Raw genomic sequence first — 26,144 nt, 5'->3', positions numbered from 1 at the left:
CACCAACACTTTTCACAGTATGTGTCAGTGATCAACTGGCAGGAATTAATTGGGTGTCATCTTTGAATGTGATACTTAATTCTCATTAATAAATCCAGCTACATAATACTTAATGCTTCATAGAAAGTGTGAAAATAACTCCACAGTTCATAAAGTGTATTCTCAGCACATTAAACTGATAATCCACAACTACTGTAATTAACATTATGGAAGTCGGAGTACTGCCTGATGTTCGTTACGTTTTTTAAAACTGAGGCTTTTTATATTTCCAGAGAGGGAATAAAGAGATGAAGAGAGAGGAGACTGAAGACTACAAGAGGATGCAACAGTGGAAAGTGAAAAATGAAAAGCTTGAAAGAAAAAGATGACGCAGGAAAAGAGACAGAAACTGATTCAGAATCAGTTCAGGAGTCAGCTGATGGAGAGACGTGTCATCTACAAACTCTGAGACACAGAAAAACTCTTCAGGTCTGTCAAAATCTAAATGCTAACAAGTTTAAAACACAAGACTGGAGCCTGATATTGAACTATTAAATATTACTATTTCATTGTATGTTTTACTGTGTTGTTTAAGGGGTGTTTACATATTAAATGTTTATAGACACAGCTATAAGATGGTCATAAAGTTTGATTTCTAATCAAGTGAAAAACAAACTAGTGATTATGTATCTACTGGTCATGAGTTGTTGAAGTTTTACAAAGTCATTCCAGTTGTTACATTAAAAAACATCTATAATAAACATTTTGTTTGTTTCTAGATTAAATTTTAAGGCAGAGAAAAAAAACATCCATCTTTGGATGGAGTATCTGAGATCAGGTAAGGTGTACTCGCACCTTTTGTTAATACAGCCCTGATTCTCCTCATCATGCTGCTTGGACGTGTGCTAACAGCTTCATTAAAGGAAATTGACACCTGAAAACTGCAATCCAAGCAGTTAGGTTTTCTTCCAACACATACTGTGTTTGTAAAAGGAAATGAGTGTATATAATGTGTATAAATACTTATTTTACAGAAAACAGCATGCTTAATAAACAGGAATCCCAACAATCCCCAACCAGCCTCTCCACAGACAGAGAGGCGTCCTGGTGTCCTGGGCCTGAATGGAAGTGATGTGTGAGCCCTGACACCAGCCTGGCTGCCTGTCTGCCTGTCTGCCTGGCTGCCTGTCTGCCTGTCTGCCTGTCTGCCCGGCTGCCTGTCTGCCTGTCTGCATGTCTCCCTGTCTGCCCGTCTGCCCGTCTGCCCGTCTGCCCGGCTGCCTGTCTGCCTGTCTGCCTGTCTGCCTGTCTGCATGTCTCCCTGTCTGCCTGTCTGCCTGTCTGCCTGTCTGCCTGTCTGCCTGACTGCATGTCTCCCTGTCTGCCTGTCTGCATGTCTCCCTGTCTGCCTGTCTGCCTGTCTGCCTGACTGCATGTCTCCCTGTCTGCCTGTCTGCATGTCTCCCTGTCTGCCTGTCTGCCTGACTGCATGTCTCCCTGTCTGCCTGTCTGCCTGTCTGCCTGACTGCATGTCTCCCTGTCTGCCTGTCTGCGTGTCTCCCTGTCTGCCTGTCTGCATGTCTCCCTGTCTGCCTGTCTGCCTGTCTGCCTGACTGCATGTCTCCCTGTCTGCCTGTCTGCCTGTCTGCCTGACTGCATGTCTCCCTGTCTGCCTGTCTGCATGTCTCCCTGTCTGCCTGTCTGCCTGACTGCATGTCTCCCTGTCTGCCTGTCTGCCTGTCTGCCTGACTGCATGTCTCCCTGTCTGCCTGTCTGCCTGTCTGCCTGACTGCATGTCTCCCTGTCTCCCTGTCTGCCTGTCTGCCTGTCTGCCTGACTGCATGTCTCCCTGTCTGCCTGTCTGCCTGTCTGCCTGACTGCATGTCTCCCTGTCTGCCTGTCTGCGTGTCTCCCTGTCTGCCTGACTGCCTGTCTGCCTGTCTGCCTGTCTGTGTGTCTCCCTGTCTGCCTGTCTGCATGTCTGCCTGTCTGCCTGTCTGCATGTCTGCCTGTCTCCCTGTCTGCCTGTCTGCATGTCTCCCTGTCTGCCTGTCTGCGTGTCTCCCTGTCTGCCTGTCTGCATGTCTCCCTGTCTGCCTGTCTGCATGTCTGCCTGTCTCCCTGTCTGCCTGTCTGCATGTCTCCCTGTCTGCCTGTCTGCCTGGCTGCTGCTGCAGGATGCAACGCCGAGTTGACAGCCAGTCAAAGGGGAGACGACTGCAATGGTTGAGCTTCAGTCCCCTCTCTGTCTGCTGTGATCTTTGTTGGAGCAGGAATGAAAGCTGTCAGCTCCATATTACCTGAGAGGGCTGGAGCAGAAGCGCGGGGGGGGGGGGGGGGGGGGGGGGGGGGGGGGGGCACGGAGCAGTGACACGGGAAGGAGGGAGTAGTCGTGTGGAAATAAATGTGCACTTCATTGCAGCGATGTTCAGCAGAAGACGTCCTGAGTCACAAGTCTGAGAGGGGAGACAATGGAAAGGACCGTAAAGGGATGGTGAGGCAGACGGTCCCTCCGTGGGAGACATTAACACTGCAGGTGTTTGGGCCGCACCACCAATGGAAAACATTTGGGTCGACCAGTATTTTCACGATTATCGGTTGGTGTTTTTTTATTTAATCGCCGATAAACTGAATTACTTTAAAAATGTGCTGCTTCGGCTCTGATGCAGTGTCTCTCAGTCTGCAGTCACCACTGTGGTGTTGAGCAACGTCCTGCCCACAGCTTCATCTGATTGGATACGGCTGACGAGTGATGGCCAATCAACGCTGACAGCTTCTGCGGCTCAGAGGACCTGTGTTTCAAAGGTAAGACAGCAGATGTTGCAGATGTTAAAATCACCAAGGTCCTCTACGCTTAAGTTGCAAAAACACCACAATCATGTCGTATCTGCTGTTTTTAACAGTTTAACGACACGCTGCGTTTCATAAAAGTTTGTCTCACACCGTAGCGACTCGTTATTTAGTGTTTCCCCGATCATCGTCCCGTTCGCAGGACTTTATTTAAAGTCATTTAGATTACGTTGTGTTTGTTATTACAAATTTTGACACAAATATTTCCATTTTGACTGAAAAGCACCAAATATCAGTTTATCGGTCTCCTTGATCACCAATAATCGGTATCGGCCCCGATTATAACAGGTGTGGCCAGTTAATGGGGAGTTATGGTGTTCGATGGATGGACAAAACAAATGACTGACTGATTGATTGTTAAACCCATCTGGTTGTACAGTAAAAAAAATAACTCAATAAATCTTTTCATTCTTATGAGCTTATTAAACCACTTGACGTGCGATAGTCCTTTGGCATTTCATTTCATTTCACAGCACAGATGTGATTTACTGTCAGGCGTCAACAGTGTCTCACATTAGTGACATTTGAACATTCAGACCGGAGCTGGCCGGGCCCCTGGGCTTCCCTCTTGGCTCTGCTGTGGGTCGGAGAAGCCGGAGCCTTCTGCTATTAAACAGACAAACACATTTCATAAAGACTTCCTCAGCCAAACACGCCTCTGTTTCACGATGACACCATCTTTTTCTGTGCCCCCTCTCTCAATCTCCCGGCCGCTGGAGACTGCCTGCCATTTCAACACAGAGGCTACCAGTCTCTGAGCCGGTCACCCAGAACCTATAGCCAGCTGCAGTGTGTCATCAGTAAACGTAGAGGAGGAGTCGGGGTGGCTTCACAGTGAAGGATGTGCTACTCAAAGTGTTGCTGTGAGGAAACAAACTTGGCCTCACCTGTCAAACTATTTACAAAAACGTTCTCCTTCTGCTGCTGGATACATAACCTGTGATATGTGTCGAGAGAATTTATACTCTGCTGTTTGTCTGATGTCCACAATTTAAATGTATTCTAGAGACATGAATGTAAAAGAAAACGTAAGCGATGAAACGTCCAAAAATTTACTAACGGCTATTTGAAGCTCTAAAAGCTGTTCATTAGTCGTGTCTCTTACAACTGAGGAAAGACTTCAGTCTCAGTATGTAGTGAAGCTTTGTCATTAACTGCCGGCTCTACTTTAAATGGAAAAGGAATTCACGTCCACACGGTGATTCCTCAGAAGTGGTGCGATCAAAAAGTTCACAGACAGCAACAATAACAACTAAAGTCCAAGTCTGATTTGAATCTGACCACCAACCGCTTCAACGAGTCCCAGTGTGCAGCAAAAAATATATTGTTTATAAAAGTGTTCGTAGCTTCAGGTCTGTAAAATGGTTCTGATCCAGAAGTGTCTTCAGCTGCAATACCAGCGAGTGCCACTAGAGGTCGGCTCCAAAAAGCCTCCGGCTCCATAGACTCCCATTCAACTTCTCTCATCAAATCCAAAGTGAATAAAATGTGTCCATCAGTTATCTCGGTGTTGTTAGCTAAAGTCACTCCTTCTTATTAGTTTTCTGGAGGTCCATCTGAAAATAATCCCTCATTCATTAGAAAAGAAGATTCAAGAAGACCTGGTTTTGGGGGCGTGTCTGTTTGATTGACAGGCCTGTGGTGCAGTCAGGTTACAGCTACCGGTGGGCGGGACATAGTATCGTCAGGTTTCCGATCAGATCGGTCAGATCCACCGCTGGCTCCTCCCCCAGCTCGTCCAAATATGGTCACTTCCTGCTCCAAACCGCTCCGAACTATCAAAGATGGTGACGGACAGAATCTGAACTGGAGGATTCATAACGTTCACAAACCAACGGGTCAATCAAATCAATGAGATGTGCACATTGATTTGAGTGGCAGATTAGAAGTGATGCTAATTCAAATAACCAATCAAACCACAGAACCAATCAAAGAAGGTCTCCAACATTGATGGCATATCTGTGTGGTGAAAAGATGCAACGCAACAGAATGAATATTATTTTATAAAAGCTTACTTACTGAAAAGAATATAATCAGATGTTGCCCCTTTGTTTTTTCTTTGTAACTGTAACAGAACACAGTTACATTTATTGTATGATGTAATAATTTAACGAGTTACACACACACACAGCAGTGTCTTACTTTGAGCACTTTAAGAAAAATGGCGAGCTGCTTTCCTCTCTGCAGCACAACAGACGTGAGAATCTGGACCCCTGAAGGATCATCACGTCGACTGAGCATTTAATGTGTCAAACATGATGCAGGAACATGCTGGTGACATAATCTGTTTATCAAGTATGCACTGAAATTTCACAATATAAGAGATTTGATGTGTTTTTCTTGGGTTTCTCTGTTCGTTCAGGCAGCGACGGTGCTAGAGCTTTACATCTCTTGTGTCTACTGGGAGTGTACCTGTTCCAGAGGGGCTTATCTGTAATGACATAGGCTATTTCACAGCATTCCCACTGTCTCAAATAACAGGGGGCACAGAGGGGCCAGTGCCCAGACAGTGGCCTTTGCTCCCCTATATCCCTCCTCCAATTCTCCCTCATATCCTCCTTATTACCACCAACGCCTGGTGCCTAGAAAAGCAGCAGTCCTTTTAAAGTTCAGCACTAAATCACAGCTCTCAGCCTTCAAAGGATTCCAGTTCTCCACTCGGGTCATCTGTCCTCCTCAGGCAAAACAGAGGGATGAAGTAATTTCACAGCCAGTGACACTGCATGTGTCACAGCGTGCAGGCCACAGCACTGGTGTCATTTCCCCTCTTGGCTCCAGGAGAGAGTTGCTGCTTTGCTGTCTTTCTGGCTTTCATTACTTGTGTTTCTTGTTCTTGAATGACACGGCTGGCTCCGACACATTACTGCTTGCCATGCCGCTCTATTCAGCTTTGAAAACAGGAAGCTCGGGGCTCATGTGAGCCTGTATAAAACAAATTGTTCTGCGTTACCGAGGGTGTTTGGGGGGTGTTTGTGGAACTGCACAGGTGAAAATGATTTTGTGCTTTCCCTGAAGATTGCATTGTTTTATTGTAGACTAAAACTTCTGCAGTTATTCGGGTCAGTGAAGAAAAAAATTTCAGTTTAAGCTCAAAGGGACACGTTTGAACAATATGTGTGAGGGTTGAAATTATCAAGTGACATCCCATAAATAAGAGGATGATGAGGATCTCACTGACAAACAGCACTAACTAAACAGAGAGTATTTCAGTGAGGTTGGATGGACTGTCAGAACGTCTAATCAAAGTCTCACTGGGATCAGATCGAGTCTGTGAACAACACATCACAACATGTCGTCACAGCCAATGAGGAGAAGTCAAAGGTCATCAGCCAGGGGTCAGTGGGAGGCTGGTGAGAGATGAAGAAGGAAAATAACATCTAACATCAGAGACGCCCTTTGAACACATATAAAGGTCCCCATTTGCCAACATATCCAACCACCTCGTCATATCATCAATCCTCCACCCTCTGCAGTGTTTGTTCAGAGACCTGCTTTCCTTCAGTTTTAGCCTTGCGTTATGTCTCTAATCACTCCCTTCTTCACTCACTTCACCCAATGAAATAATCTCAATAGTGAGCAGTAAATTCAGATTTCACACCATGGTCATTATGACATATTTAAAAGGGGGTTAAATCGAGTTCTCAGCAAGATATTGATGTTGAATTAAGACATTAAATTAACATTGAATTAAATTTGACTGGGGACCTGCCAACGGTGTACTTCAACTTCATCCTGATAGATGAGTTAATTTGTCCATATACACATTATTATTTACTTTATATTAATTGACGAACAATAAAATACCATTTATCATCGCTCTAATTTTAAAATGTTAATGTCAAAGTTAGTTTTGGCCTTATTTTGTTGAATTGTTAAACAAATATTTGTCTTGATAAAAGGAACACAGAAACACTGAAAGATGACGGGGACGTAGAGTTTCCACTAAAGCTAGAAATTAAACCTTGACAAATGATTTTGTCTAACTTTTACTCTCATGGTCAGACAGTCAGCAGTGGTGACATCCTCACAACGCTAGCTCGTCAAAGGGCGGTCTAATAGGCAACTTGATATGCAGGTTTACAGCGTACACTCACTGAGGAAGCTCCAGGATTCCCATACAGACCTACCGATATACAGGCCAAATGAGTTAAAGTCTCAAAGCCACAGTCATGTAGGTTAACCTGAATTTCTTCTGTAGGACGATGTCTGAACATCAGGCTTTTCCCACATTTCAGCATCAATATTGATCCATCAGCATTACAGAGTGCAAAAGTCCATCAGCATGCCTTGTCGGAGGCACACAGACTTCTCCACCAACATCACAAAACACCTTTCATATGTTGAGTGTTAAAACTGAGAACTAGGTTGATAATAATGATATTAATAATCTCCCGGAGCTGGGCCGTGTTGCTCTGCTTCTAAAGTGGGACTATGTGCTGTTTGCTAAATGTATGCATAACAGGGTTCATCCCTGGCAGCGTTTTTCTCCGGGGACGAGGTGTCAGTAGGTGCCTGTCTATCCTGAACATTTCTCTCTGGCAGAGCCAACTGAAGACGGACAGAAGTAATCAATCACAGCGAGGCCCAAAACACTGATGCTGATGCTTGCAGATATTTTTCCTCCCTCCTAGGGCCTGTGCTGAGGATTTATTGTAAGACTTCAACGGCATCTCATAAAGGATGTCTTTAAGGGGGGCATAGATATATAAATTTATATTGTACCTGCACACACACACACACACACACACAGCTCTCACCACCACCACCATTACAGCTGAATTCCCCCGAGGGACCGTGTTACCTCTGAATCCGCCGCCTCATCGAAGCAGCTCTTAAGTGCTAAATAGGGGCCGCTTTGTTTTCTGCATCGAAACGCTGTTTAGATGGTAAACGTCTTTGATTAATAAAGTCTTTGTGTTGTCATTTTTTGCAATGGTTCCTTCGGAAGTTTTCAGAAATTAATTAAGAGAACACTTCAGTAAATAGGGTCAAAACATTTCTAGCTTGTCGCGAGGAAAGATGAAAAAAAAGCTACTTCTTGGAGGATTTCTCTCAGATGAGTGTTCACTGCACGCGTTAGCAGGCGGCTGGGACGATTAAATAAATAAAACAACTAGCTGGTGGAGATCAGTCTGCCTCTGATGGTCTGCTCTTGGTAAAGTAAGAGGAATTAGTCAGTGAGAGGCCGGGACTGGTGGCCTGCATCTTAACCACATGAAACACTATGTAGAAGATAATCTGTCTGGTTTTACTGTAGTGCTCAAGAGCTCTCACAAATCAGTGTCTTCCCAGATCACTGCTGATGTTTTAAAACCCAACTGTCAACTGTGGATGTATCAATATAGCCTGCAGACCTGCCTGAAGTTTTTAATCAAATAAATCTATTTTCTGCTGCTTATCGAAGGATGGGACACGGTGGCTGCAGAGAGAGTGAGGTAGTCCAGCTGTGCCGCTTCAAAGCAACATTTTCCAGCTCTTCCTCAGGGATCCAGAGGCATTACCAAGGTAGACATTTTTTTTTTAATTAAAAGCAAAAAAAACAACTCTCTGTGGTATCAATGCAGTGGTCCTTTCCTGGTATAATTAGAAAAAAATAGGACCACCGTATTTCTTATTCCATGATGATGAATAAAGGAAGTGAAGCCTTGGAGCTAGTTCAGAAAGTCCACTTAATCCTTCAACTACACACTCATGATATGTTCACTGCCAACAAACACGTTTAATCATGGTTGTGTGATGAAGCCATCTGTTCAGTCACAGGATGCCATGTCTGTCACCACATCGCAGAAAGAAAAGCTCTGGCATCGCAGGTGGCTGCTGTTCATAGAATATCTCATAAGCTGGGGGTTCACAATATTGCATAATATATGATATTATATTGTGATATATCATGTTGTATTATGAGTCTGTATATACGAGGGTGGTTTAAAGAGTTGTGAGACGGCTCCAGTTGCACGTGAACAAAGCGCAGCGCCATGAACTGCATGGAGCACCGAGAAGCCTGAACCTCTGTGACAAAATCCTCCAAGTTTCATTGCTTGATCAAAATTAGCACCTGAGTTACACAAGCTTTTGTGAGAAGTGATTCGGTTTGCAATTTTTCTGCACCTGAAACTTGAGCAAAGCACGCACATCAGTTTGTGACGAATTACTGGGAATCACGACTGTTTGCTGTCCCGGCTCCTAAATGGTAGAATGAGCTCCCCACCGACATCAGGACAGCAGAAACTCTGAACATCTTCCACCACAAACTAAAAACACACCTCCTCCTCCTCCTCCTCCTCCTCCTCCTCTTCCTCCTCCTCCTCCTCCTTTACCTTGAACAGTAGAACTTTAGTATCTTAAAATAGAACTTACTGATAGAACTTTGTAGTTTGGCTTTCTGGAAGAAATTGTATTTTCTTGATTCCTGTTGTTCTGGTTTTGAACCCTCATGGTTGAAATGAAATTATTGTAAGTCGCTTTGGATAAAAGAGTCAGATAAATGAAATGTAATGTAGAGTGGAGGTGGTGGGGAGCTACGATTGTGTTGTTGTGGGCAATAAACTTGTTTGTTTTCAACTCGCTGTGAGCAGCATGTTGTCATGCTGGAGGACCCTGTTGCCATGGTGACACAGTTCAGGTATTTTGCGGAGAATCTTTCCCCTCTAAAGGTCTCAGTAGAACTCTGTGTTGACAGTCTGACTCTGGGGGATGAATTTGTGGTGCGTAACCCCCGACAACGTCAAAGAAAACCCATCTGGTGGCTCCTGACCTGACGCAGCTTTTTTGGTTTTGGACAGTAACGTTTTGACCCTCAGAAACACAAATGTCACTCCACGGAGAAATCCTTCCTCGTGCTCCATGCACATCACTGTGCTGCACATCGTTCATGCCCAACAGGAGCAGTCTTGGAACCTGATTAGGATCTATATCATGATCTACATTGACCATAGTTGAGATTAAATTCAATCACTGGAAGGGAAATTCAGGAAGATTGTATTTTCTTTTCTTTGATCCAAACAGTGGAGCTGTGTCAGTTCATGTCCTGAAGTAAGCAGGCTGTAGCTGCTTCTCACGGGCTGGTTGTTCCTGTGTTGGTATCCAGCATTACCTTTGAAGTTCTGGTCATCACTCCTGTGCCAGAAGAGAAGCAACTGGGATCCAAAGGGGTCTCCCTGAATGGCCCTCAGTGGCCCACTGTGTTTGGCAAACATGCAGAGTGAAGCAGGAAGTATCCATCTCGCCGATCCTCCTGTGGTTAATTAAACTCACCTCATAGCCTGAAAGACCACGACCATTAGTCACGTCATGCTCACTGAGCCGGTACTGTTTGGAAGAAAGAATAATACAAAGCATAATACAAAGTAGAGGCAACATGTCTGTAATCTTAATTAAATAGGCCCAGCTGTGCCCCCTTTTCTCCGCACTCTCTGGGTCCACGCTTAATTTGAACCATCCGCTTCTGTACGATGCCAGAAATGGAAGAACATGGAGAGAAAGTGCTGTGTAGCGCGCCGAGAGGCTGAATCTATAAAAGGGAACGGCTGAGTCGTCGATTAAAGCTGGTTACTGAAGCAGTTTAGCAGTAACCCAGGACAACCTCCCTCTGCTCTGGAAAACAGGATGAAAAAGGAGGAGGGAGGTTTACACAATGAACAGAGGGGGAAGTGTCTCTGGGACTCCTTCTAAAATCATCAGCTGGGTAGCTACGACTTATAGTTTTTCTACATGTCATTTATCCTACAACAGAAAGAGGGGACTGTTTACTCCCATGATAACAGAAAGCTCTTTAACTGTATGTAGGGTGTGATGTCAGCTGTCTGGCTCCCTGCTGTAACAACAGGGTTGTGGATGGCTTGATGAGCAGAGTGACACCATTTACTCGAGGGATGATGTGAGTCACATCACAACTGGGAAGAGGAAGACCTGCACTTAGAAGAAAAGAACAAATATATATATATATATATGTAACTCACTCTCCTTATTATACTGCAACCTTCAGAGTTCAGAGTGGAACACATACATGTGTAAGAGGCATGAACATTTTGGTTTTCTCACACAGCAGCTGCACCACTTGAACAGGATCATTACTGCCGATGTGGACGGCCTTGTGAAAGCCATCACGTGCTACACAGAGATTCAACAACATCATCTATACATGCATTTGATATATTCTGAGTGCAATCATGTCTTTTGTCCAGTACAATGCACAGTCAAATGTCATATCTCTTTGTAAAGATCAACTGTAAGGACTTTAGTGTGTTAAGTGCCATGAAATAACCTGTGTTGTGATTTGGTGCTATATAAATAAAATTGAATTGAATTGAATCTCCTGCCAGCCATAGTGGATAAAGAGTATGACAATGACCCAACTGGCAAAACATCTAAAAACACAATCACAATAGAGTTCAAGACTATGCACACAGCAAATTCACATCTTTGGAATAAACTCTCTCAGAGTTCAAATCAACTCTTTTTGCGTTATTACATATGAGACCATCGAATTCACTCTCAACAGAGTGAAAGAAACTCTTTTCTAGGAGTTGATTTTTAACACTTTTCAGGAGTTGAACCTTGAACTCTTTGGGAGTTCAAACTTGACTCCCATGAAGAGTACATTTACTTTAACCTTGAGTTGTTTGAATGTGAAACTCTTTCACAGTGTTAACATTTAACACTTACAATGCCTATAAAAAATATTCACCCCCCTTGGATGTTTCACACTTTTGTTGCGTTTATACATGAAATCATGGTCAATATAATTTGGCTTTTGTGACAAGAATTTGCAAAAAAAGCTTCTTTCATGTCAAAGTGAAAACAGATTTTTACAAACTAATGTCAATTAATAAAAAATATATAGTGTAAAATAAGTGTTTGCATAAATATTCAACCCCTTTAAAGTGACTGACCTAATTCAACAGAGGTCCAGCGAGTTGATGCCAGCAGTGTCACAATTAGTGAAATGGAGATCACCTGAGTGCAGATGATGCGTGTCCAGTGATTGTAGTATAAAAACACCTGTCTGGGAGGTCCAGTCTCTGGTTCATCAGTATTCATGCTACAACTGCAACATGAAGACAAAAGAACACTCCAAGCAACTCAGAGAAAAGATCATTGAAAAGTATACGTTGGGAGATGACTACAAAAAGATTTCCAACTCACTGGACAGCCCACAGAGTTCATTTAAATCCATCATTAAGACATGGAAGGAGTATGGCTCTTGTTTAAATCTACCTAGAGCTGCCGTCCTCACAAACTGAGTGACCGGGCGAGAAGAAGACCGGTGAGGGAGAACACCAAGACACCTACGACCACTCTGGAGGAGGTGAAAGCTTCAGTGGCTCAGATGGGACAGACTGGACATACAACAACTGTTGCCCGGGTTCTTCACCAGTCGAAGCTGTATGGGAGATGGAAAAGAGGAAGCCACTGTTGAAAAGAGCTCATGAAATCTGGCCTGGAATTCACCCAAAGGCATGTGGGAGACTCCAAGGTCAGTTGAAGAAGGTTCGTTAGTCTGATGAGACAAAAACTGAGCTTTTTGTCCTTCAGACTAAACCAGGGGTGGGCAAACTTTTTGGCTCAGGGGCCACATTGACTTTTAAAATTTGACAGACGGGCCGGGCCAGTACCAGATGCATACATATCAAACATAAAAAAGGCGTTACAGTGTTAATACGTACATTCACTTTTAGTGGGAACAGTGTTGTTGATCACCTTCTCTGTCAGAGCATCGAAGTCTGGTGTTAGTTTTGTTGTGTTCTCAGAACAGATCTGAGGTGTTCATCACTCAACTGGGATCTGTGAGGTGCTTTGTTGGTGTTCATCACACTAAAAGTCTGTTCACACACGTACGTAGAGACAGACAACACCAGCATCTTCTGGGACATCTTCTGGGACATCTTCTGGGACATCTTCTGGGACATCTTCTGGATGTTTGGACATTTGGCTGCTTTAATGAAGCAGAAAACTCATCCAGTTTAAGAGAGTTGAACTTCTCCTTGAAGACGGTGTCACATTGGAGATCAATCAGTTCACACTGAAACTCCTGTGGCGCCGTTTCAGGGTCTCGTGTGAAGGGACATGAGACCAGCTGGAGGGACAGGACACCAGCTGAAGGGACACGACACCAGCTGAAGGGACACGACACCAGCTGAAGGGACATGTCAATTTTTCCAAAATCAGAGAACTGATGGCAGAATCCTCTGTGCAGGTTGTCCAGTGATTTCCTGTATGTCTTCATGTTGAGGACGTCTTTCAGCGTAGCCAGCGTGGGGAAATGAGCAAATGACTTGTTTGACATTTGCTTTGAGAATAAAGCTAGCTTGGTTTTGAAGGCTCTGACGTTTGTGTACATTTCATGAATAAACTGGTCTTTCCCTCGTAGCTTCACGTTCAGCTCATTCATGTGTGTCAGTACGTCCTCAGCAAAAGATAAATCACAAAGACAATCTGTGTCACTCAGCTCAGGAAAATCGTCAGCTTTCTCAAGTAGCTCCAAAAATGAGATAATCTCCTGTTTGAGCTCCAACACTCGTTGACATACTTTCCCCAAACTTAACCAGCGGACGTTGGAGTGGTGAAGCAAGTCCTGGTGATCAGAGTCAGTTTCTTCAAGAAACTTAATAAACTGAGGATGGTGAAGTCTCCTCGCTCCAATAAAGTTAACCACTTCTACAACTGGCTTCACTACGTGGTCGAGCTGCAGGACGGACTTACAGTGTAAGAAAATGTCCTCCTGCTCAGGGTTGTCCTCTTTCACCCTCTCCTGGATTCTTTTGAGCAACCCGACGTTTTTTCCAGTCAGATTTGGCGATCCGTCCGTGGTAACGTTGGTGAGCTACTCCGAGGTAGCTGGAGCCTCTCGATGACCCCCGACACGCCGTCATGCAAGTCCTCTCCCCGCGTTTTCCCCTTCAGGGATTCCACGGCCAAAAACTCCTCCGTTATCTCAAAATTATCATTAATCCCTCTGAGCGGTGTCCTTTATGTCGTTACTTTCGTCCAGTGCCAAGAAATATAATGTAAATGACTCCGCTTTTTTGTTTAGCTTGCTAGCCAAGTCTTCGTCAATCATCTCAACACGGCGAGTCACCGTCCTGCGTGATGAGCTCATGTTTTCTAATTTGTTCTTCTCTCAGGACACAAGACACCTGCTGTCTCTACCAGCACTCTTTGAGAAACTCCCCTTCGGAGAAAGGCTGGCTGGTCTTTGCTAATTTGAATGCCAGCAAATAGCTTGCCTTCGTGCTTGATTCTTGGATGGCAGTTTGTCAGATAAAGGTGTTTTGCTGAGGCTGCAAACGATCTGCCGACCTCTGAGCGGTCGCCGTCCGTTCCTGCGTTGACTGGTTGTTAGAGCAATTAGCATGCTCGGTGGAAAAGTGACAGCTGATGTTGTATTCCTTTAAAACCGTAACGGTTTCTTGGTAAATAAGACACACAGCCTTCGACCGGACTTCAGTGAAAAAGTATTTAGTCGTCCGTTCCTTATGAAACACTCGGCGCTCGCTGTCGACTTTTCTTTTCTTTGGCCCGTTCATTGTTGCAGATGTGTTCAGAGCAGCAGCAGAGTAACAACAGAGAGCAGCCCGGCCTCCGCAAAATCAAGTCAATGTGTCACTGCGCCTAGTGCGCCACCTGGTGGACCGCCAGGTATCACAGGACAAGGTCAAATGAATGCAGTCATAATTATGATATAATTTGATTTGGGTAATTCTGTACCAATCTTTGGCGGGCCGGATTAAAAAGACCAACGGGCCGGATGTGGCCCGTGGGCCGTAGTTTGCCCACCCCTGGACTAGACGCTATGTTTGGTGAACACCAAACACTGCACATCCCCACAAACACCATCTCCACCGTGGAGCATGGTGGTGGCAGCATCATGCTCTGGGGAGGCTTCTCAGCAGCAGGCCCTGGAAGGCTTGTAAAGGTAGAGGGGAACATGAATGCAGAAAAATATCCCCAAATCCTGGAGGATAATCTGACTCAGTCTGCAAGAGAACTACGACTTGGAAGAAGCTTTATTTTCCAGCGAGACAATGACCCCGAGCATCCAGCAAAAGATACACAGAAATGGTTCAAAGACAACGAGGTGAATGTTCTGGAGCGGCCAAGTCAAAGCCCAGATCTCAATCCAGTCGAGAATTTGTGGCTGGACTTAAAAAGAGCTGTTCACGGCCGATCCCCGAGCAACCTGACGGAGCTTCAGCTGTTCTACAAGGAAGAATGGAGGAAAATGTCAGAGTCCAGATGTGGCGGCCTGATTGAGACAAATCCACACAGACTCAGTGCTGTGACCGCAGCCAAAGGTGCATCTACTAAATACTGACTGAAGGGGCTGAATATGTATGCTATCATTTACTTTACCTTATATATTTTTAATTAATTGACATTATTTTGTAAAAATCTGTTTTCACTTTGATATTAAAGAGGTTTTTTTGTGCAAATTCTTGTTAGAAAAGCCAAATTATATTGACCATGATTTCATGCATAAAAGCAACAAAAGGGTGAAACATCCGAGGGGATTTCTGCCCATCACTTAGATTTAACTTGGTTGCTTTATTCTCAAGAGTTACAAAGAAATAACTAAGGCATCATGGGAAATGCTAATACAGCAACAAAGCTGTACAGTCAACACCTGGAGTCGTGTTGAATGATGCTCCTCAACACTCAGCGAATGAACACCAGAATATTACCAGAGAGTCACTGAACACAAGCTGGAGTCTAACTTAGAAGATAAACTCCCAAAATCAAACTCTTTGTTTAACTCCAGGATATTTCACTCCAGAAATTTGCTGTGCAGGAAGAACCACTGAACCTGCTCAGGAGACATGCTTACAACAAGAAGAATCCCTTTACTCACTACAGGGAACCGAGACAAAGCTTAAAAGTTAATTCATGTTGAATTTTCAAAAAATGTTCAACGCATAAACACCTCAGATCATGACACCAGCAGGCAACAGGTGGGTTTTATATTTATAACTATTTCCGACATCCAGTTACCATGGTTTCAAATGAAGACTGAAAGCAAAAGAAAAACAGATCTAAAGTTCAGTGACGAATATAAATACATGTTTGTTTAATGTGTACAAAAAAACATGAAAAACTGTGTAATTTCAATAAAACATCAATTTATTCAAAATTGTGTCATGTTACAATAATTGGAATATTTTTACGTTGAAGTTTAGAGCGTTTGATCAACAACAGCTTGATCAAAGCAAAAAGGTTGGATAGAAAATGTTAATAGCTTAGGAACTGCTTGCACAAGTAAAACAAATTATAATCATGATAATGAGAAATCATAGACATGGTACAAGGTATATGAACATCAGCGGGCTACTGAACATGAGTTTAGGAGGTGTCAGACCAGCCGCACTTCCAATAACAGAAGATGTGGTGGACATTCTCCAAGAATGAATCCTCCAGATTCAGCTCCTCTCATTGGTTGGGCCTTCCTCCTGCTTTGTGCACGTCGCGGTGCAACAGGAGCCGTCTCTGAAACTCATCCACCTTCATATATTCTGGACAAGTCTTGAAAGTACAGTATATTTTCTAATGACATGCAACAAGTTAACATCAACAGCTGAGGCTGATTGTTTTGTAATTGGTTTGGATTTGAAATGAAGCCGGATACTTCGACCTGATATATAATAAGACAGGGGCTCACCGATGTTATTATAGTTCATCCTGTGAGGAACATGGAGATCTGGGCCAACTCTCATGGCTCCAATAGTCCATCCGATAGTCATCGAGACATTTCAATCTAAACCAAAGTGTTGGACCAGTTGACAGACGGACAAATCAACAGTGCGACCCCAAACCCCCGCAGCTAGTGTGGCGAAAACCAGCAAAGAGACCAATCCAAGCTGCGCTGTGTCAACATGCCCACTGCAGTTAGTGTAGTAGTGAAGCTGTAGCAAATAGCAGCGCTGTGTCTGACATTTCCTCAGTCAGAGAGCTCAAACAGCCAGTTGGCATGCAGAGGGAGAGCAGAGCCCTTTCACTGGGAGCCCTATGCTAATAGGGACCTTTAGCACAATCCATATTTGGCCAATACTGGAGTCAGGAACAGCGGAGGAAACCTGCGCCAGCTCGTTATGATCCTGCACACGCCCACAAAGCACATACACACACCAACACACGTTGTATACTCACACAACTTCGGGGACCTCAACTGAAATTAATTTAGGTACGAAGCTATAAATCCAAAAATAATCTCTCACATCATCGGAGCGGTAAATATTTGTCTTTAACTTTGCAATGTGGGGATTTTATGTTCCAACACAGATAGAAGGTCACGCCCACTAAACTGTATAAAGACAAACGTAAACTATTGTGGCTGTGCAGCGCATTGTACACACACACACACACACACACACACACACACACACACACACACACACACACACACACACACACACACACACACACACACACACACACACCCTTCATTAGTCCCCTACGTGGTCTCACACTGGTACAAAACCAAATATTAATTTCATTATTATTCAAACAAGAACGGATCGCATTCATATGACTCCACGATGGAGTTTTGTTCTAAGAATAAAAAGAACAGGATTATTTATACATGTTAAACCGTTTGATTGGTGTTGAATATGTACACACGTCCAAAAATCAGAGATCTGGACTTCTGTCTCACACAGGTTGGTGTGATTCACAGTCCTGCCAATAGTTGCTCTGTATTTCACTGATTGAAGTATGTTAGTGTGGCACACCCAAAAATGTGACCACATTTATGTTGATTTATGATTTAATTTGTCGTTGTTTATTTTGAACGATTTAATATGTAGAACATGACCTTAGGGATTTAAGTAATAATTATAGAATGTAATGGAGACATATGGACCGTACAGAGGGACAGTAAAGAATTGCAGCGCCTCAGGAGGAACTATTGCGCGCAGGTTGCTTCAGGGAGTGACTCCCGCTCACTCCTCAGATGCAATCTGGAAGAACTGAACGCCTCGTGTCTTCATTGCTGCTGAACTTTACCCGTGTCCTACAGGATATTCATTTTTGTTGCTGTGGTACCATTCCTGGGACCCGTAACATTAGCAGCCTTAACAGAGCGAATTGTTCTAGAAAGGCCTCCTTTGATTTTTGTGTTGGGTTTAAAACCGTCTTGTTTGTCTGTTTTAAAAGAAAAACTCAAGGAGGACATCTGATAGCTTTGAGATTAACCAAATACATTTTTTTTAAAAACCTGAGATTTGTTTGACACAGCAGCCACAAAACCATTTCAGCCAATCACTCAGCAAACCCTCCTGTGAAGCCGCTCAACACGCTGCTGACAGGCGACCTGGTCGGAGGTGGTCGTCACACCGTCACACAGGCTGGGAAGACTCAACCCCAAACTCCAACTACGTTCTGCTGTTGCAATAAATGTTTCAAACGTGAGTTGTCTGACTGAAATTTTATATTTATTCTAATATCAGGCACTTGCTGTACTCGTGGTAGTTGAGATAGTTCAGCGATTTTTGCACATGAACTCAATGTTGAAGGCTCCACGCGGCCTCAAATACCGAACTGGTTTCAGTTTTGTTTTAAGAATGACAAGAATGGGATTATTTAAACATGTTAAACAATCTTAACATACAGTTACTCGCTCTGACTGAACAAGAGAAAGAAACAAGCCAGTGCAACAAACCAGAAAACTCCTGTAGTCTCTTCTTTTTATTACACTCTCTGTCTGACGATTATTTTCTTTGTGTTTTTCCTTCATTCTTCCTGACATGTGCTCTCAAAATGACTTTTCTTGCCTACATCAGCTAAATACATGCATATGACTGCAAATTGTTACTAATGTTAAGGGACTGCCGTTCTTCTGATTCAATTTAATGTCCATCATGTTTCACTTTGAAGACTTTTGGAAGGTTCTTTGTCGCCCATTTCTTCAAAGTTCGCCAGCAACAGTTAACACAATTAGTTACTCCACCATCAACTTGTAAGAGCTCCACACAGGCAGCACACCTGCCCCAGCTGCTCTACCACCACCTCCAGATGTTGTGGCTTCCACCCAAAAAGGCTCCAGAAATGTCTGAAACCATCTTTACGAGTTGCTCATAATATGGTTCGATGTTGAAATAGTCTATTTTACTTACTTTCTCTTTCACAATTATCCAAACTTAATTTCCAATTCTGTTTACTTGCTACATCTTTTAATAATCAGTCATTTAATTTATTCTTTGTTGGTTGGAAACATCCTCAATTAGACTGAGTTGTTGTTCTGTTTATTATTTTAAAGTAGCGACAGAGATCAGGTAAAGTAAGTCACGGCTTCTGATGTGACTCATTTGTTTTATGCCTTCTAATGTAATACTTGGTCCTCTATGAGGTGGTGCCGCATAATTTGCAAAACTTTAAATGAAATACAACATTTAATATTTAAATTAAATATTTTTGTATTTAAATGCAACCCTTTTCTAGTTGGAGATGTAGTGAATTGATTTAAATCATGTGAAGAATGCCATCACATCTAATACAAGTTGACGTGGAACCGAGCTGGGAAATATCAGCCATAATGAATAAAGACAAAAAGAAACAACTCTACAAATCAATACAATCTGAGCCACGATGTGAACCAAAGGGAACAATATTAAAAACATGAATAATCAATAATGGTAAATACAGAGTTTTATGTATACTGGAGACTCTAAACCTCACATTGAAAACCTTGGTGAATCTCTGAGAATGAGTTCAGCAGCTTTCTGAACAGGAATAAAGATTCAAAAATGAGGCATAATAAAAAAATTCATTAAAAAAGCAAGCGTTTCAGCTGCTGACCGACATTCTTCACAAACATTCACTGTACAATGTTGTCCAGGCTGCACACCAACACTGATCTCCAGTCCAGAGGTTTGAAGACTGTCTGTAGACGACGTCTGAGTGTGTTTGGTCTGAACAGAAAAGTTTCCTCTCCTCCAGCAGCACCACCTCCATGACGGTGTTTCCATGCACGGGGAGTTTATTGCGCTTGTTAGCGATGGAGCTGTCAATCAGGGAAAATACCTCCACAGATTTTTTTGGGGGGGTATTTTATTTATAAAAGGCCCAAAAATGACACTGACCCTAAATGAGAAGATTTACGAAGAGCTCTCATCAGTTTGGCTCCCGACAGAAACAGATTAATAAGAAACGTTTTGGGCTGTTTGAAGGAGTCGGTTGGTAGATGTTTATTTCAGGGTGAAACTCTGAAATGCATCGAGAACATTATTGACCAAACAATTTGTTCTATAGATATTTATATTCCGATGTTAGTAATGGCGGGGAAATTGTCCGCGATGCTGCTGTCTCATATTCAGCCGTGTGAGTAACCATCTCTGTGCAATTTTACACAAACTGCAGGATAACGGTGTTTTTTAGAGAAAATAATAATTCATTGATGCATGGATTGGATTCATGTTTCTTATATTTCTCAGATAAATGCTTCGCATAACAGCCCATATTGTATCGGTCTCAATGTAACAATGGGAAGCAAAATACAGCGTTTACACGACTGCATGCAGCCAGAAAAATAACGGAAGAAATCCTGCGTCTTGGTCATTTTCAGTAATTTCAGAGGTCTCATCCACCCGGTCTGACTCTGTCCCCCAAATCATCAGATTAAAGGATCTATTTCTGTTGCCATGTGTGTGTCTTGTGTCTCCATTTAGCTGCACTGACTGGTGATATTTCTGTTTCCTCACAGGAACAAGAAGCTCATTTTCCCCAAACATAATAATTTATATCTTTGATCACACATTATGTTAAGGAAGACTTACTTGTTTGCTTGATAAAATTCAAGACCTCAAATGTATGACACGTTAATGCAGGTGTAGCATAAGGGAGCTTTTATCCCTCTCTGGGCCTTGGTGTCATCCCTTAATTACAAGGCCATCACAAGCCAATCACGGTGGGCGTGCATCATGTAAATGCAGTGAGGATTCCCTTAGCTCCACCTGACGTCAAACGCGTGTCCCTCTTCCGGTCTGCCTGACTTCCACCGCTGTCGCAGGTATGCACGAGTGCCGCCGTGTTGTTTCTGTCAGTCGTGTGTTTCTGGTGTTACATCGGCTGTCTGTGATTTTGTAGACGATCTCTTGGACTCCCGTCATCCTGCACAGGTGACTCACCTGCGGCTCACCGTCGGTAGGTCTCCATTACTCCTGATTTTATTATATTATGGTGTCACGTTCATAACCGCATCTTGTTTCCATAGCTGCTGGTAGCAGCGCTGCATGCCCTCCTCCCCTTCCACCCCCTCACTCCCTTCCTCCCCCCTTCTGGAGCGGACAAACATTGCCTGATTGGTAGGTGATTTTATTGTGCGAGTTTATATTCAGATTCAGATTCAGATTCAACTTTATTGTCATTGTACAGAGTACAAGTACTAGGACAACGAAATGCAGTTTTAGCATCTGACCAGAAGTGCAAAAGAAAGCAGTAAAAGTGCAGTGCAATGTGTTAAGATAAATAAAGTATAAACAGTATGGACAGTATGGACAGATATATGCAGTCATATATACATATATGCAGATATATACAGTCTATATATAAATAGTATAAACAGTAAGTGTGTATAGTCATTGGAGGAAGGTGTCTGGTGTGTGTGTGGGAGGGGAGGGGAGGGGTTGGTGGGGGGGGGGGGGCTATCACCGTGGTGCAGAGTTAAGAGTGTTGACTGCTGAGGGGAAGAAACTGTTCCTGAGCCTGCTGGTCCTGGAACGGAGATTCCTATAGCGCCTCCCACAGGGAAGGAGGGCAAACAGTCTGTGGCTGGGGTGTGTGGTTGGCCTCCGCAGGCAGCGCTTGAGGTGGATGTCTCGATGGCAGGGAGTGGAGTACCGGTGATGCGTTGGGCAGTTTTTACAACCCTCTGCAGTGCTTTGCGGTCTGAGACAGAGCAGTTGCCATACCAAACTGTGATGCAGTTTGTAAGGATGCTCTCGATGGTGCAGCGGTAGAAGTTTACCAGGATCAGAGGAGATGTGAATTTTCTTCAGCCTCCTCAGGAAGAAGAGATGCTGATGTGCCTTCTTGACCAGAGTTGAGGTGTTGAAGGTCCAAGCGAAGTCCTCTGAGATGTGGACACCCAGAAACCTAAAGCTGGTGACACGCTCAACCTCCGTTCCATTGATATGGATAGGTGTGTGTGTGCAGCGTTTGGTCTTTCTGAAGTCCACAATAAGCTCTTTGGTCTTTTCGGTGTTGAAGGCAAGGTTGTTGTTGGCGCGCCACACCGCCAGGTGCCAGACCTCCTCCCTGTAGGCCGACTCATCGTTGTTGTTGATGAGGCCCATCACCGTTGTGTCGTCTGCAAACTTGATAATGGTATTGGAACCATGTACAGGCGTGCAGTCATAGGTGAACAGGGAGTAGAGGAGAGGACTCAGTACACAGCCCTGTGGGACGCCAGTGTTCATGGTGAGGGTAGAGGAGGTGTGATTGCCTAACCTAACATACTGGGGTCTGTTGGTTAGGAAATCCAGTATCCAGCTGCAGAGGGAGGTGGTGATGCCAAGGTCCAATGTGTTATATGCTTTGGTGTTAATTATTATTTTTCTATTAATTTGATGTTCATCCTGTATCACAGATGACTTTTGGTGGGGGACTTTGCCAGAAATCGTCTACAGCTCACCTGCTCACGCTTCAGAACGCTGCTGTTTTGTCTACCGGGTTTTGTCTTACCGTGCGCTGCGCTGCTTTGGTCTCTGGATTTGTCTCTGGACAGCACTGCTGCTTCGTGCTGTTTCATGTCAGCGTCACGCTGTTGTTTTAATGGAGAGAACATTTTAAAAAACATTTTACTGTGTTTGTACTCTGACAAGGGATGTTTGGGTCCACCGTGGTATTTTGTTTAAATCCCTCCTGCTGATCAGCTAACATGAGTTATTTTGTTTGTTTTGTTTTCTCTTGTTATTTGTCTTTCTGTGAAGTGGAGCTTTGTTAATTGTTCCCTGTCTCTGTAGGAGCTGCAGGGCCTCAGGTGGTGGGTTGGTGCCTCTTGGTGTTGGTGACTCCCTTCGTGTGCTGTGTGGTTCGGTGCACCCCTGGTTCTGAACCCTCACATGTGCTTGAGTGAGTGTGAGAGTGTGATTGTGTGATTGTGTGCACACGTGCGATCGGGGTGTCTCCTCTTTTTGGGGTCCTCCCCTTTAATGGTCCACCCCTCCACTGGTAAGCCGTAGCCCTGAACATCTCTTTTAAATAACTGTATAGGTTAAGGCTCTTTTATTAGTAGTTGGTGTTTAAGATGAAATCAGATTGAACCACTGTTTTAAATTTTGAATGTTATAATAAAGAATAATTGTTTTGTAATAGAACCACATCTCATGCTCATCAGTATAACGAAACGGAGTGCCTCCTGAGTTCTTGATACTGTGTGGGGCAAAACGTATTGTTTAGGTGAAATTCCTGAGGTGGCATTGTCGTACTCTTACTAATAATATTGGTTCATGTCCTCAAAACTTTAACCACACCCTCCTCCCGCCACACAGGTTTAAATTAGTGGCACAAGAAGTCAGAAAGAGCTCAGAGCAGATGAGGAGATAGGAGAGGTGAGAACCAGACTGAGCTATAATGTTCAGTATCTCTTAGCAATCTGGGGATTTAAGTCTTTTCAACTAATTTAAATACGGCTTCAGCCAATACAGGCACCGATGGAGCAGTGAGAAGAGTGTGGTTCAGCTTCCAGTCCATTAACGAGTAGAAAGTGACCTTTGGCAGAGCCTGGATCATTTGCAATTCCAGTCAAGTTAATTGACTGATGGGTTAAATGCTCAAAAATGTGATAGGATCATAGAGAGTAGATGTGTGCACACACACACACACACCGGGGATTTGATGGTACTCACAGAATGCAAAAAAAAAAAATACTTATTTTACGCACATGAAAGTGTTCATCAAGTAAACGGGTCTGAATACTTTTCATATTGCAGAATCACTCTTGTCACTGACCAAATCAGTAGAGATCTCATCTTCACTGGTGACCAACAACACAACGGTCAGCTCGGCCATGACACACATTACATGGATTCCATGACAGAAATATCACATTATGATCATTGTGCTGTAAATACAAGCTGAACTATTAATGTTCCTTATAAACTGAGTTTATAGAAGCTGAGTTTTGTACTAAACTGAACATCACAGTTTAAAATGGCAAAAAAGCCAAATTATAATGTGAAAAACATGATTAATTTCTAGATCCACTGCAAACATAAATTAATATTATGGATCCTGGAGAAGGTTGAGCAACTTCCAAGTGCTGCCAACCAGGTTAGAACAGACTCCAGTTCCCTCCTCACACAAGAGGCAGAACTCCTTGATATACTTCACAGACTGAGTACATCTTACGTCAGTCTCTCCACGGAGACACTGATAATCTTGCGTTTCAGCTAACACATGAAAAGTGCAACGCAGAGTCGAGTAACACTTGAAAACAAACAAAAAAAAAAGTGCCAGAATTTGAAAAGTAGGATGCACAGCTCATCTCTCACCTTCACAGAGCTGACCAATCAGGTTGGGAAGTGGGTGTCAAAGTAGTAGTTGACTTCTCTGCTGTACTATGTAGCTCTAATGCTGCTCACCGATAGACATGCCAACAATGTCACAGAACTTCATTAAAGACATGTCAGAATCAGAAGGATCATGATTGGTTGCTTCCACTACAACGGAGAATGTTTTGCATAAAGTTGAACATCTCCTAGTTTTCCACACTTGAAGGTGGAGTGGAAAGTTGTCACAGAGAGGAGGGGGTATTGTATCCTTAAAATATGGGGTCAACACTGCACTGTTGCACACTATCTCCCCAGGAAGACATTCATTGTGTTGCTCTGTTATTCACATCGCAGATTAATGCTGCACATATTGTTGTTGTTCCTTTGTTTCTGCACTGCTTCTTCAGACACCTTTTAAAACTGTCTCCATCAGGTCTTGAGTAAAAGCAGAAGAATGTATTCTCTTAAAGAACTTTCATTATGGACCGTAAACACTGCACTCTCCTCCCATTAAATCTGTAATGAGTCAGATCTGGCAAGACAAGCACACATCACACCATTCAAGGCTCTGGCCGAGGTGTTGATGCATCACATCATGAAGGCAGGTGGAGACCTTACAATCCTGACACGACATAAACGTGAACAAGGCTTCGACCAGGTGGGTTTGACTTTGATTAATAAGCATCTAGGACTGCCGGAGGGAGACTATATCTGCAGGTGGGGCAGATTGGGAAACTGGGGACAGGTGAGGTGGGCATGGCAGAGTGAATACGGAGAGAGAGGCGGGGACTGAGGACACAGGAAGAAAAACAAAACACAAAACTAGACAAACCAAAACCATGACACTACTGTAAAATGAAAAAAAAATCTCTGTAATAAAACACTTGACAGAGAAAATATTTATGACTTCAGTAAACACATCAGACTTTGACATAAAATATCCAGACTGCTGTGATGGAGCATAACGCTGTGATGCTTTACAACTACATTTTAACTGTAGCTTATAAACTGTGACTGGAATCCTGTTTAACATCTATAGTTTGAAAGAAGCGCTTTAGCCTCCTCTTATTTGGGATTAGTTTGGGCAATATGAGAGCAAGACAAAGAGTGAAACAGGTGTCTCAGACTAAAAATGTGAGAGTGAGCAACGCTGCCTGTATTTAAGAAACAAAAACTTCTGATGCAAAACTGAAGCCAACTGATGAACCGCCAAGTGGAGCCTTTTACACATGTACCACCGTTTGGGAACCACTGATCTAAGTTACTGGAACGCTTTTATCTGGAGGTCAAACTGAAAGAAAATATATGACAATCCTTCATTGAACAGGGGAACTGACGGAAATGGATGCATAATCTGTGATGGATCTTATCGCAGACAGTTTGGGTTTTAGATTTAAACATGCAAAAATAAATTATCACAATACATTTTCCAAAGGAGGCACCTTTCTACCCTCCCTGGAGGCTCAGGGTGAAATGTTTGTGCCAGATGATGTTATTCAGAGAATTTAGTGTTGTGATGTTGACACATTTTGATTGGAAATGTTTCATTTGTCCTGCTGAGGCTTTAATGGGTTGCAAACAACTGTCCATTAAACCACTTTGAACAAAAAAAAAAACATGTCGGTCCCACCTGTATTTTCAGAGTCATTGCGTTTGGTAAACGGCATCACTGCAGCCAGCAGCCTCTTTAACGGTGACATCTGCTAAGTTGTAAATTTGATTGTAAGTTGTATCCATCCAAATCCCAGTTAGAGGTAATAGCTCTGTTTGGGTTTGATGGAAGGCATGCGAGGGGATGCTAACACTTTTATTACCTCTCCATGTCTTTCACCTGAA

The sequence above is a fragment of the Embiotoca jacksoni genome, unplaced genomic scaffold (assembly GCF_022577435.1).
Source record: "Embiotoca jacksoni isolate LCO1_2020_lvr unplaced genomic scaffold, fEmbJac1.0.p SCAF_5, whole genome shotgun sequence".
In the NCBI taxonomy this organism is placed as follows: domain Eukaryota; kingdom Metazoa; phylum Chordata; class Actinopteri; family Embiotocidae; genus Embiotoca; species Embiotoca jacksoni.
Note: the sequence above shows the minus strand (reverse complement) of the source record.